The sequence below is a fragment of the Malaya genurostris genome, chromosome 2, assembly GCF_030247185.1.
Source record: "Malaya genurostris strain Urasoe2022 chromosome 2, Malgen_1.1, whole genome shotgun sequence".
In the NCBI taxonomy this organism is placed as follows: Eukaryota; Metazoa; Arthropoda; class Insecta; order Diptera; family Culicidae; genus Malaya; species Malaya genurostris.
In genome coordinates, this window is record NC_080571.1 from 6,898,455 (window position 1) to 6,913,251 (window position 14,797).

General features: G+C 36.7%; 1 protein-coding gene across 4 annotated transcripts in view; it reads left to right on the forward strand.

The window, feature by feature from the left end:
- The window catches only part of LOC131431647 (uncharacterized), a 499,018-nt gene that overhangs the window by 46,295 nt on the left and 437,926 nt on the right, over positions 1-14,797 (forward strand). For 2 of the 4 annotated variants that reach the window (XM_058597479.1, XM_058597484.1), the window contains exon 2: positions 4,383-4,519. The exons of the other annotated variants lie outside the window; for them this stretch is intronic. The gene's annotated coding sequence lies outside the window, so the exon portion shown is untranslated. The remainder of the gene's footprint in view (positions 1-4,382; positions 4,520-14,797) is intronic. 4 annotated transcript variants of the gene reach the window in all.

Sequence of the window (14,797 nt, forward strand, 5' to 3'; positions counted from 1 at the left end):
GACCAGCAGCTGATGCAATCGCTCTTGTTTGTGTTGAAACTAACTTTGCGAACAAACCGCAACACATCCGCTCGCAGTGCCAAATGATGCGAAACTGGTTTAATGCGTCTTCTCTCCTTGACGATCGGGAGGCAAATGAGAACTACGGCGCCCCATAGTAAAGTAAGTCGTATTCACGACAAAAAAGTGCTCTCTCACCAAAACAGTGCACCGTGTCAGAAGTCGGTCGCTACCATGACGAAATTGCATGAAATGGGATTCGAATTGCTGCCGCACCCATTATATTCACCGGATATGGACTCAAGTGACTACTACCAGGTTGCGGGCATCAAGTAATGCTTCAAGAAAGGAGGAAGTAATCACCGAAACAAACGCTGATTTTGAGACGAAAAATAAATCGAGAGAAGCGCTGAACTGATTGTGCTGCACGGAACGACCGAAATTAGCTCTGCGCCTAATTCGTATTACTGTTTTTGAATTAGTTGATTTCAACAACAAAATTTCCAAAATAACTAAAAAAAACTGAAAAAACTCTTATTTTTAGAGAATGTGTTTAGTTGGCGAATATCCTGGACACAAACTAGCAATATTTCAATCCAACACGAAATTCTCATTGACAACTAATTTTGTTATTAAAATCATAAAATTTGTTTCTATTTATCTATCATCATCATAACTGAAGGACAGCACAACGAAAACAAAAAATAAATTGGTTTTATTAACAAGTTTATTAGCCAAAAACTCATAAGAAGTGTCAAAGCAAAACAATCCATTAAAAAGTTAGAAGGGACAGTCTTGTTGAAACTGCTTGCAAATTGTTTAGATGTTTTTCGCATGTGTTTCGATATATCCATATATAAATTTCTAAACCGATATGTAAAAATGACGTGAACTCTTAGTGATAATATTTTTATGTGGAACAGTGAAGTGAGTTTCGAATATTGCATCCTAATTGTATATGTCAAATTAAGTTTTTTGTATCTTCCAACCTTCCGGGCTACGCCGTCCGGTGTACTATTTGTATTCGGTTTTTGTTTTCCGAGTGCTCAAAGTTTTCAGTGAGAGAGTCAATTTCGTGAAGTCGAACGAAGAAAACAGCAATTGAGAAGAAAAATTTTCAAAAAGAAGTTTATGTTTCGCTTATGTCTTCTTCTCCAATACAACATCGTATTTATACCTGCCAATATAGAAAAGACAATCGCGACTGAATTTTTTTTCGGTAGTGTGCCATCTAGTGGCTAGTAGTCATTACGGTGTTAACTTTTTTTCGGTGACAGAGCGCCATATAGCTGCAAATTGCAGAAACCAATTCAACTATTTGTGTTGGTTGAAAACAACGTTTTATTTCTCTAATTCAACTAAAAATTTAGTTGAATGGAAATGAAGTGTGTCTTAGCTAAGAAATGACAGCACGTTTAATTGGTGAATTAAACTAAAAAAAAAGCCATTTCAACAAATATTTTACTATTATTAAGGGAATTAGAATTAAAAAATCTAAATTAGCAAAAGTAAGATTTTTTTAGTTGTCTCAAAAAACAACAAACTAAAATCAGAAAATCAACTAATTTTTTCGCCAAAATGCGGATTTCGGTCTTTCTGTGTGGCTTTTGAAGGATAATATACAGATGAATAAATTTCAGTTTTGTCAAAAAAATAACAAAAAATTAATAGTTTTACGTTTCGTTTTTGACTCATCAGTGCAGAACAGTTCAAATTTAACTGCTGAATGCTAAAATAAACTTAGTTGCTTCAAAAGACTAGCAGTGTATGTCATTATTTCGTGACAATAGTGGCTAAAATAGAGAGTTTGTAATATGTGCTGGAATCAAATGGAATTTATTATCTTTTGAAGTGACAAAAATGCATTTTTCTTATAAAGGCTCGGGACTTAATGATCTTCGTGTTAAGTTGAACTTGTGGTTCGTTTTAAATTTGGTCACTCTTTTAGATAATTTTGCGGTCTCTTTCGACAAACGCTCTCCACAGAACGCGGACTGTCACTGAGAAAGATAGCAAAAATGGAAGGAGTAAGTGAAAAAAGCCGTGCGAAATGCAATCAGGAAGTTCGGTGAGGATAACACCTTTGAGGATAAACCAAAAAAGGGGCGAAAAAAAGGCCCTGCTAACCCTCAGTTGGATAAACGTATACTGAAGGCGTTCGAGCAAAAAAAGGAGGTTTCAGTTCGGGATGTGGCCAAAAAAGTGGGCACTTCGAAGTCCAATGTTCTTCGTGCTAAAGAACGTTTGAATCTTCAAACCTATAAGAAGCAAAAACAACCAAAACGTAGTCCGAAACAAGAAACATCGACAAGGCCGAGGGTTCGAAAGCTGTACAATACAATTCTTGCTGGAAATTTGAACTGCATAATCATGGACGAGGAAACCTTCATGAAACTCGATTACAAATCCTTGCCGGGATCACAATATGATACGGTGCGAGAAGGGCAAGTGTTAAACCAGTCCGAGACATCGATTGAAGTCGAAAAATTTGGTAAGAAAGCTATGGTCTGGTAAGCAATTTGTAGCTGCGGTAAGATTTCGAAACCCTTCATCACCACTGCTTCAATGAACAGCGAAATATACATCAAGGAATGTTTACAAAAACGACTTCTACCCATGATTCGAAGCCACAAGGATCCTGTTCTCTTCTGGCTAGATCTTGCTTCTTGCCACTACTCGAAATCAACGGAAACATCCCAAAAAACATAAATCCACCAAATTGCCCACAACTTCGACCAATTGAGGAATTTTGGGCATTAACGAAGGCACATCTTAGGAAACATGTCTCGGCAGCCGAAACCATTCAACAGTTCGAAAAAGATTGGAAAAAAGTGTCAAAGTTGTCGCCAAGAAGTCTGTACGGCATTTAATAAGGAACGTTTGCAAGAAGGTGCGCCAATGGCCAAGTAGCAAATGTTGAGAATAATATTCTGTTGTTGTAGTTTCATATTATCAATATATCGAATAAAATTTGAATATCTAACACTTGTTAATTATTTACAGCGAAATCATACTTTCTGGGACAGTCTTTCTGCAAAGTAAAGTCAAGGCTCAACATTCTAATGCAGAACCAGCTTTTTCAAAAAACTGCAGCCTATACATATATCCTACTTAAGATTATAATACGAAATCGTGGTTTTTTCCTTTTATTATTAAACCATATTTATGCTCCATATCAAAGTCAATAATTTTATTGACCTCGAAATTCTTAATTCGAAATTCTTACTTAATATAGCAATAATGAAGTAAAATAACTGTTGGTATAGCTGTTTTGAAACTATTGGCTAAAATCACCGAAATATCTTATACATAATTAATCCAATCTTCAAAAAATTTAAGTTCTAATGAAATATGAAGCATTCTTAAATGCTACTACCCATCTCTGTAATGATTATCTTTGGGCAGATTGCAAATTATCACACGATTGGATTGCCCGAAAGTTTTTGATTTACGTTTTTTTTTCATCTCCATTAGTTTCTCGGATTTAAAGTGTGTAGTTTTCCGGAAAAGTTGGATGAGAGTTTCTGACAACTGAAAATTATCAACGTATTACCAGCAATAAAAAATGAATCCAATAATGGGACGGTACAAAGTAGAAAAAGTTTAATTCAACAACTCAACCATGAAGCAGACGCAACGGACGAGAACTGGTTCACTAAACTGAAATCTTCTGCTCCCAGCCCAGCCCAGCCCAGCTCATCGTCGAACGCACCTAAGGCTGTCCTGCATCGAAAGCATTGGGTAGGAATTTCAATGCCGAGCTGCTCAAAACTATCATCCTTCTTACGACTCTTTTCTGTGGAGTTTTCTTTGTGCTTTGCCTCGGTGCTACATTATTTGCATGAATATTTAACAGAAACACTGCGGTTGATTGTCTAGTCTAGTCCGATTATTCCCTCTTTTTGGCAGGGCTTCTCACTGTTGATTGCCGAGGCCAAAATTCAGTCATTCACGTAATGCGGTCGCCCCATTTCGGCAAGTCACGGTTCAATGTTTGCCATATTTCGTGGGAATCTAAATTTAACGCTAGAAAATGTGCCGGCTCTCTTTGCGAAGTAATTGAACGATACATCTTCTGTTGTCTCGCCTTTTGGCACCACCTTGTCTCCGGAAAAGGATAGTGGAATTTGATGTTTTTACTTCTTTAACACGGGTACGGAAAAGTCGCATTTCGCAACATGCCTTTGACTTCTGCCAACGAAAAATTATGTTTACATATTTATGGATTTGCTCTGTCTGACGATATGCCGGTCGGGGCTGGTTGAAATTTAAGGAATACTCTTCGTGGAATTTTTAAATCGACCTTCAAATTAAAAATGCATTTATTCGAACAGTGAAATTCATGAAATTCTAAATACTTTGAATCGATTTTCTAATTTCAGTTTGTGACGAAAAGCGACAACTAATCGCAGCAGACATTCGGGAGTGAACACAGTGAGTGGTTTTAATTTGTGAAACGAAATATGTTTGCGTGGTGTACATACTAGTGGACGATTAGGGCTACTTATTGTTCAAAAAGGTAAGGACTTTTTAAGGACTCACATTGAAAACCGATTTTCTAGGAAAACACTTGTGTCGAAGATTGTTCTGGGTTTGCAGAGCAGAACAGAGTCATATCTTTTTTCTGATTGAAGGCCCATAAAAAATAATTTAAACTGTTTTTATTATTTTTACGTTTCGTCTTTGACTCATCAGTGCAGAGCAGCTCAAATTGAACTGCTTAGTGCTAAACTCGGCAGTTCAATTCGAACCGATAAGCAGACGTAAAGTTTCTGCTATTTACAGAACACTGTTCTGCACTCTGCACTTGATTTCCGAATCTTAATAAAAGAACTGAGTTCAGTTCAAAAATCGCTCTAGAATCAATGTTCCAAATTTAGTTTTAGCATACAGTTTCTGGATTCTGGAAATGAAATTCTGAAACTGAATCCAGTAATATAATTCTGGTTAAGAAGTCAGGTTTGAAGTTCAGATCTAACTTTTAGTTCCAGAATTCAGATCTAAAATTCCTATCCTGAATTTTGATCATGAGTTCTGAAGTTCAAATCCTAAATCAGAATTGTGGATTTGAATCCCGAAAAAGGGGAACTAATTTCAGTTACAAAATCTAGTCAAGATACCAGTTCCAAAATCGAAAATTAGGATCCCGTTCCAGAGTCATAATTTCAAATTCTGAACCTCTAATCTGGAACTAACTTCCTAAAACTAAGTTCTAAACCTGATTTTATGTTCATTCAGGTGAACCAGAATCTATGTTCTTAATTCAGTTTTAGAATTCAGTCCATAAATCCTGTTCCAGATTCCAGTTCTTGATACGGTATTCTGAAGCTGAATGCGTCTACTGATGATAATCTGCTGTTACTGGTTCAATGCGACTGCTCGCCACGCCGTCTGAATAACAAATAAGAGTGCGACCTGAGCTTTCTAGGCATGAGATCTGGCTTCGTTGCTGTTTGTGGAACGTCTCTACCAATATACGTCCAGTTCTGTCCAAAGCATAAGAAGAAATGATCGATTTTTGACCTTTTATGAAGTTTCGTGAAGTGTAACATCGTAACTGACACGTTGCTGACTACCACAAAACCGTTGTCGCGGGTACGAAATCAAGCGTAATGCGTTTTCCCCATTGCTTCTAAAAGTTCAAAAAAACTTATTTTTTGAGATATTTATTGGTCTCTCACCTGTTAAAAATTTTATCATAAATTGCTGATCATATTTCTGATGGCGTGAAGAAAGAATTATGTTGTTGCGTTGAGTACAACTCGAGATATTCACGATTAAGTTCTACCCATTCTTCCATATGGCGAATTTTGAAAAGGCGTCCCATAGAATTTTAAAAGTAAGACGTATTCACATCAAAATTGCTGTAAAATGTGTACGTCGTATAAAATTTGTAATTTCAAATATTTTTATGCTCTTTTATTATTGATAAGAAAGCATTATGGGTTCATTAAATGTTTACAATGTCGTTGGTAGCTTAGTTTTGATTCATTCTTTTTTCTTTTTTTTTTAGAGTTATTTCAGCTTGACATTGCAGCGTAACAACAACTTATGTTTAACCGGTCTTTAATATGTCGTTAGTCACTATTCAAAGCAGTACTTTTTGGGTCACGCTAAATTGTTAGCTGTTGATAACAATCACTTATATTCCTTTTTGCAAACTAGTCACAAATAAGATTTCATAACAAAAATTGTTACCAAGGTTCTCCGCAGTCAATCTACGTGTTTTATGAATGAACCCTCCTTTGCAGCCCTCTCTTTCGACAAAATTATTCGGTTGGCTAAAAGTTCGGTACACCATTTGAACTTCAAAAACTCTGAGCAAATACTTCAAATAGATAAAAGTGCGTTTTCCAATTACATTTATTTATTCAACCATATCTCCGGAGCTAGAGATGTTCGTTATTAGCCATCCGAACTCAATTGCCCAATAATAGCTTTTGAAAATGCCAGAAATCGGTTTAGACATCTCTGAGAAAATTTAACCGATTGCAACAACGCAAGTAAACACTTACATTTTGCGATCTTGTCGAGCCGAGTCGTATGTTAAATAACACTTGTGGTCTCATGGGCTCCGATCAGAAGTTTATTTTCTATTTGTTTTCTAAAAAACAAATGATATGACTAGAATCAGTGTAAAATTGTGCTTTAGAGATTCGCATTGTTTTGTATGTTTGGGCTGTTCTATTTTTATTTATAATTTCTAGTCAACGAGTAATTTACAGTTTATTGCAGATTGGGATGGTATCATTGTTTTTTAATGTATTTTGCTCGAGCATGTTAATCCAATATTTTGCGATTTGTAATCCCTTTATCATTGCTCGTACATCACAAAAGCCTTGAATCACACATCATTATAAATCTTCTATATGGGGCATTTCGCACAAAATCAGCCATCCAAAATTGTTTTTCAATATAGTACGTGGAATTTTCGAGATATGATTTTTTGAAGTTCCGCGTTTATAAAAATGAGCCTTTTTTCAACAGCCTTTACTGTAAAATTTAATAAAGATAAAAAAATTCGTCCAAAACATGAAATGTGCATCTTTTCCTTAACTTTCAAACATGTGATTTCATAAGACAACCTTATAGAATATTTAATGAAAATAGATAAAAATTTATAAACAAATAAAAATATTTCAAACTGGGGCATATTTTTTTTCTTTTTTTAGTTTAAAAAAGAAGCCTTATGGTTTTAACTCAATCTTGGCAAAGTTTAAGAGTGCAAAGTTTAGTACTTAGCAGTGAATTTTCCAATCTCGACCCGCACGCGCGGAGTGTCCCGCAGCGCAACTCGCTCGAACACGGGCTTAACTTGTCGACACATGTCGCGCCATTGATCGAATCCTAATTTTGACAGTTTATTGTTTGCAACACTCCTGTTAAGATCGTGGTGTAAAAATGATTTCAAAAATCAAAAACAGTCGTTGCGTCGAGTTTCTTCTTCCCTTCTTGAGAAATTCGATTTTTTACAAGCAAATGATGTTTTGTGTGCGTGTAAAAGTGCATGACTTTATTTATTATTTCATGGGAAATTGTTTTTCTGTAATATATGAATATTCATGATTTTAAATACAAAAATTAGACTTTCGAACGGAGCCTCAGAGACCATACACATATACCATTCGACTCAGTTCGACGAGATCGGAAAATGTCTGTGTGTGTGTGCACTTTTCGAAGATATTTTAACGCGCTCAATTTTCTTAGAGATGGCTGAGCCTATTTTAACAAACTTATGCTCGTTTGAAAGCTACTGTCGGGCCATTGATCAAGTCCAAATATCAAATAGCTGTGACCTTTGGTTCCGAAGATATGATGGTATAAGTGACGTAACCGACAAAACACGTTGTTTTTTACCGCTCTAATGTATATAAGGGTGCCAATATTTTGGGATCACCTCTAATTTCGTTAAGCGCTATAGTTCAAAAGTTTAAGCACCTCGAAAAAAGTCCTCATGCAAATTCGAGCTTAGTCGGACATAGGTAAGGGGTGCTACCCGACGGTTAAAGTTTGAAAATTTTCTATCTTGAAAAATTACCATACGGGGAGAATACATGAGATTTCCGAAATTGAAAAATTTTGTTTGATGTCAAACGTCTTAGAATTGTATGAAACGTCGAGATTTAGTGTCATCTAAAAAAAAATTCCCAGAAAATCCATTGAACGGATTTATCTAATTTGACGAGAATCGATACTCGACCATAGAAACAATTTGCGTATATTAGATATGATTATATTGGGGGGTTGTTGATGTAACAAGTGTCTTAAACAGAGGGGGTGTAATGTTTGTAACGGCATAAATCCGAAAGTACTTAATGGATTGCTATTGAACTTGACATGACAATGCTCTTCAGACATTGTCTAAGGAGTAATTTTATGGGGGAGGGACGTAACAAGTGTTTTCAACTGATAGGGTCATGCAAAAAATTCATATATCAAGAATCGATACGTTTTGAAGATCATAGAAACTTTTTGCACAACTTTGATATGACTATTAGAGTATTCGTGGGGGGTGGATGTAGCAAATGCCTTTAAAAAGGGGGGTGTAATGTTTGTAACGTTATAACTCCGGAACTACTGAACGGATTGTTATCAAATCACAGGTACTTCTTGCTCTTCAGAGATGGTCATAAGGATATTCTTAAGGGGGAGAGTGTGTAACAACTGCCCATAACAGTCCATTAACCAAATTTATCTAATTTGACGAGAATTGATACTTTTTGAAGACCATACACACATTCTTGATTATCACTAAACTTGGCACAGCTACTTTTTGCAATTCAGAGTTCAGATATTCATTGCACAGGTATTATAATACTGCACATACTACTTTCATATTAAAAGCAAGTGCCCCAAACATTAAAAGTATAAAGCAAAATTTATCAGATTTTATGAAAAAATGTTACTTCTTGACCAGTACTTCATATTTCTAGCAACTAAGCGAGGTTTACAAAAATATACAAAAGAGGGACACATAGAGTCTTAACAAAGGGAGGAAGCATTGGAATAGATGAAGAAATCATACAATCAATGAACTTTTTTTTGTAAATTGAGGAAACTGTCGACCCAAGATGATAGGAATAAGTTTACGACAAAATTTGTATTAACTAAATCGTTATTCTATGGTACGAATGTATGATGATAAACAGCCTTTCGTTATAAAATAATCATTATCACAATCTTCAGCGATCACGTGAAAATAATGAAGTCATAAGAATTTTTATAACTAAGAGGCAATAGCACGTGTTTATAACCATTAAAGCCTAAGATATTATAGATTGGGTGTGACGAGAAATGTTAAGTTACGTTAAGTTACATATACTTTTTGGAATTCAGAGGATACTAAGAAGTTATTTATAGAAGGGTGTTTTGAATGTTCCTAGTAAACGGAATACCGAATACCGTAAACATTTCTATAGATTTTTTGCGGCCTTGCCTTCACGAAACAATTCCGAGCAACGCCGGGTAATTCAGCTAGTCACATATAAAAAAGATCAACTATAAGTCTTGAGCAGTTAAACAAAATCAATGAACACCGATCACATCAAACCAGCTCTGTACTCGAAAGACTTGCTACGTCATGAAAATTATAAATAAAATTTTATTAAATGTTATTATTTTTACGTTTCGTCTTTGACTCATCAGTGCAGAGCTGTTCAAATTGAACTACTTAGTGCTAAACTCGGCAGTTCAATTTGAACCTCTAAGCAGACGTAAAGTTTCTGCTACTTACAAAACACTTTTTGTTTTGCAACGAAGTGCAATGTCTTCACTGACGTGCCGAACGAAAAAGTGTTTTCGACTATTTCTGGCCGATGCAGATATGGTCATTTAGGGGTTAGCCAAAATGAGCGAGTTTAGTTCAATTTGAACTGCTCTGCACTGATGAGTCAAAAACGACACGTAATAATAATAAAAACGGTGTTGTGCCCTTGTACAAAATTTGGCTAATCCCTAAATAATTCAATGTATACCAAATTGATAACATCGGAGAAAATAAGAAATAATAGATCGCTCAGCGGAAAACAGCCGAAAACGATATCTCTACTAAAAACATATTACAGAAATGTGTGAGTCGTCATCTATTTGGGAATAGGAATGTGTAGTAAAGACTTTTCGGTGATTGTAAACATGTTATAACGACCTGTTGATTTCGAATAATGACAGTAAAGTTCCGTGCATGACGCCCAAGTGTGTGAATTCCGGCTTGTTCGGCTCAGTACCGGCTCAGTACCGAATATTGGCATTTGCGCACGGAAAGTGTACGTATACCCTTTACCCGATCCCAACGTGGCCTAATTGAACGGAAAGAAGTTTTTTTGCTAAAAAGAAAGAAAATTGATCCTAGGCAACTGTCTCAAGAACACGCCTATCCTTAATGGGCAGGGTCAAGGAAAGGTGCGAGCTAAAAGAAAAACTCTAGCAATTAATTAGGCTTATGGACGATTAGCCCCGCTGTTTCCCCACTGCGCAAAGGAATGATTATCGAACATTAATTGAAGGATTAGGCAAGAAGCGATGTTTAGTTTGATTTACGGTCGAAAACACACAAAAACAGAATGGCTAGGCCGATTATCAACGTTTCCTCTAGGCTAGCACCCAATTTTGATAAAGTTTTGATCAAAGCTGTCGAGTGTTTGGATGCGATTTGCCGTTTGATTGATGGGTTTAGTTTATTTAAAAAAATAACTGCTTTATGTTTTCTGGACTAATTACCGGTCCTACTCTGGGTCTTAGACCGAGAATCTCATTCTTCTGGGTCGAATGATGAAAACTAGGTTAAGCTGACGCGATTTGTTGATAGGATTTTATCACGTTGGTAAATATTTGCTTAAACGTGATTACGACGGGAAATCAGTTTGGTGACAGAGGTTCGTATAAGCGAAATCCTTTGATCAGGGTTGACAGACGGTTACCGGGACGGTGCCGGCATCGTCTACACTTCTTATCACCTTGTTAACTGAAATTGATTGATTGTCCTTCTTTTTTCCAAGCAATAGTCCTGGAACTAAAATAAAAAGAACATTTATTTTGTTTGGTCTTAATACAAGTAATTGTGTGAGTTGACAAACAAACGATATATTGCATATTTCGCCGTGATTTCGTTTATTCTATAATTTAAAATTGTGCTGGATTGTAGATCCTGGAACGTCCTTTAACTAGTAGCTAATTACTTGCGTGTGCTACATTGAATCACCAAGTTAACAAGGCGCCTAACTGTGTGTACATTATGTTCAAACGTGAAAGAGATGCAATTGCATTTGCTTTGGTTAATAACGGGGTGCACCGTGTTGATCATGATAATGTTAAATATAAAATCCCTGTGTAATTGGTGGACAATGCCATAGAAGTACGCGTGCATGACCTTCCCTCGCAGACCAGCGATCAGTTTGTTCGGGAAAGTATGTCGCAGTACGGTGAAGTTCTTTCCATCGAAAGGGAAGTATAGCGGAATTTTTTTCTGGTATCCGGAATGGAGTGCGAGTGGTACGTATGCAACTACGTAAAGCAATCCCATCTTACATCATTTGAGATCAAGATGAGATCAGTGTAAAATGCTGATTACGTATTAAAATCAACTGGTTACCTGTCAGTTTTGTGAATATCCTGCACACTACGGCAAACCTTGCACTGAAACTGCGAAAAAGACATCTTCAAACAAAAACAAGGACCAGCGCTCAACAACGGAAACTAGTGAGCGCAGTACTCCTGTTTCACCATCAAACCAACCAGTAGCTGCAATTAATGTACAACAAGGCACGTCTACAGCAACTAACAACGAGCCCAAGACTGCGAATTACAAGGAAAACGAAGAAAAAACGGAACCCCTCAATCATCGCAAGATAAAAATGGAAGCTCGTCTCCCTCTAGAAAAAGGGTGACAACGAGATCCAACGGTAAAAAAATTATTTTATCTAATAAAACCATGGCTCAATCGGCCACGTAAATGGCCTGAATTGAAGTAGAAGATCACGCAGTACTGCTTATTGAATCTACTTTACAGAATGTTGCGCGAACTGAAGAAATTTTTGCTACTGTCACTCGTTCCGGAAAAAGTTCTAAATGAAAAGTCACTTATTTGCCAAGCAGTGACAATACAGCGAATCCTCCTGACAATAGTGGATTGTTGAGATCCGGCAAGAGACGTAAAACGGTTTTTCTAAAAACCGATAAAACTAACACCAAGACTAGTCACACTTCAGAATCAACAAGCAACCTGCCTAATACTGAAGTAACATGTAATGAAACTATCATGAAAATGAAGCAAACTGTTCTGTTTAGGCCGAAGAAAACCCAGCCGATTGAAGCAACAAAACAGCTAATTCGCGAGTAATTCGACCCAGCTACCTTTTCTGTAAAAAAAAATACAATACCGCAATACCGGCGAAGTTCCAGTATGTTGTGACTCGAATGAGCTTGCACTAAAACTGATAGATATCGTGATTTTAGGCGACTTCAATTTCAGTGGAATACTATGGCAATCCCATTCATCTCACTACCTGTTTCCCGATATTAGTCGTTCATCTATTGGAACGTTATACGAACTCAGCTGTTATACGAGTATAGCACAGCCGGTTTAGTACAATTGAATGGATGTACTAATGATAACGATCGAATTCTGGATCTTTGTTTCTCCAGCAATGAAATTGCAAATACTATTACAGTTCAGAAAGCTCCCATTCCCTTAGTCAAAAGCTGTACTCATCATCCACTGCTTCAAATACACTTTCTCTGCAGCCAACCTGTCACATTTAATGAAGTTACAGAAGCAATATCATACAACTTCCGTAAATCTGATTTTATATTGAAACAATTTTTTGAAAGCATTGATTAGAACAATGTACTTCTCCGTTGAGACTCTCACCAAGCTGCTCGAAAACTGAGCCACGTTTTGCTTTATGCCATTGACCAATTAGTTCCAAAAATTACAAACTCTCATCCTCAGCCTAAATGGACCTGCGAAGGACTCAAACGATTGAAAATAGCCAAATTTTCGAAATACCGAACCGATTACCTTCAATCTCGACATATAGCTTTAAATAACTCATACAAACGCCTTAACAGACCATTATTCGCAGCTTACCAGAAGAAGGTGCAAGACAATAATACTAAAGCTTTTTGGAAGTATGTCATAGAGCAGAGAAAGAAAATTGGTCTTCCGAGTTTTATGGTCTACGGTGATGTCGAAGCAGCTACGACTGAGGGTATTTGTAACCTTTTCCGTGAACACTTTGGCAGTGTATTCAGGAACGATAACCTTGACTACAAAGCAATCGAAAACGCTGCTAATAACGTATCTTACTATCCATCGGTGGGTTTTCCAGCCAGTAATTCATCTAACGATGTTATTGAAGCGTGATAAAAATCTCAAAAACTCTTCGAATCCAGGCCCTGACGGTATTCCATCAATAGTGCTAAAAATGTGCTCATAGCATTGCAGCTCCACTAGCCTATGTGTTTGATTGTTCGCTGTCTTCTGGCGAATTCCCTAGCATTTGGAAAAAGTCAATATTATTTCCTGTGCGACAAGGCGACAAGCATATCATCTCGAACTATCGTGGTATTGCGTCATTGAGTACAGCTTTCATTTGTTTGAGTTGATCGTTCTGAACTTCATGTTTCGCTGCAGCTCACATTACATCTCTGTCGATCAACATGGATTTATTCCTAGGCGCTCAACGAATACAAATTTAGTAAGTTATAGATCATTTATCATCCGTGGAATGGAAAAGGATCATCAAATAGATTCTATTTATACTGATTTATCAACTGCATATGACAAGATTAATCATGGCATTGCACTAGCAAAACTTGAGCGTATCGGTTTCCAGGGACAGTTCCTTGACTGGATAAAGTCGTAGGCCGCGAAATGTCGGTAAAAATCGGAGACATCACTTCTCTATCCTTTGCTATTACATCTGGCGTACCACAAGGAAGTCACCCAGGACCTCTTCTGTTTTTAATTTACATCAACTATTCGCTTCTCGGTGTTGAGCTACATAGAGTAAGCTGCATCAAAGATGTTGGTGTCATGCTTGATAGCAAATTAACTTTTTGTGAGCACTTATCGTACATCGTCCTAAAGACATCCAAGCAACTCGGTTTTATCTTTCAAATGACGTAGTCGTTCAAAAAAAATCCACTGCTTAAAAGCATTATATATTGCCCTGATTCGCTATGTACTCGAGTTCTCGGCAGTAGCCTGGTCACCATATTACCGTAATAGAGTTCAACGCATCGAAGCTGTGCAGCATAAATTTGTCCGATTTGCTCTGAGTCAGCTGCCTTGGAGAGACCCTTATAATCTTCCTAGATATGTACACAGATGTAACCTAATTGGACCTAACGTCTCTAAAGCAATGTTTATTTCCGATTTGATACTTGGTTATATAGACTGTCCTGATCTTCTCGGACAAATACATATAAACATCCGACGCAGAACTCTCCGGAGCAACTCTTTCCTCGTCATCCAGTTTGCTAGAACAAATTACGCGAAGAATGAACCCCTGTCTAGTATGGCTCGCATATTTAATCGGTGTTATACAATATTCGATTTTAATCTATCTCGTGTTACTCTCAAACGATTATTTATTGCTTTTTTAAAAACTTGACCTATTATTGAATGTATTTTAGAACCTTCGTATGTAATTAAATTTTTCTTAAGTGTAATGTAGTTAATGTTTGTATGTTTTTAGTTTTTAGTAAAAGTGTATCATTTGGATTTTGTATTATCTGTTGGTACTATAAGATGAGGAGGTTTTGCTTCCATTTGAGTAAGTACTAATAGTTGATCAAG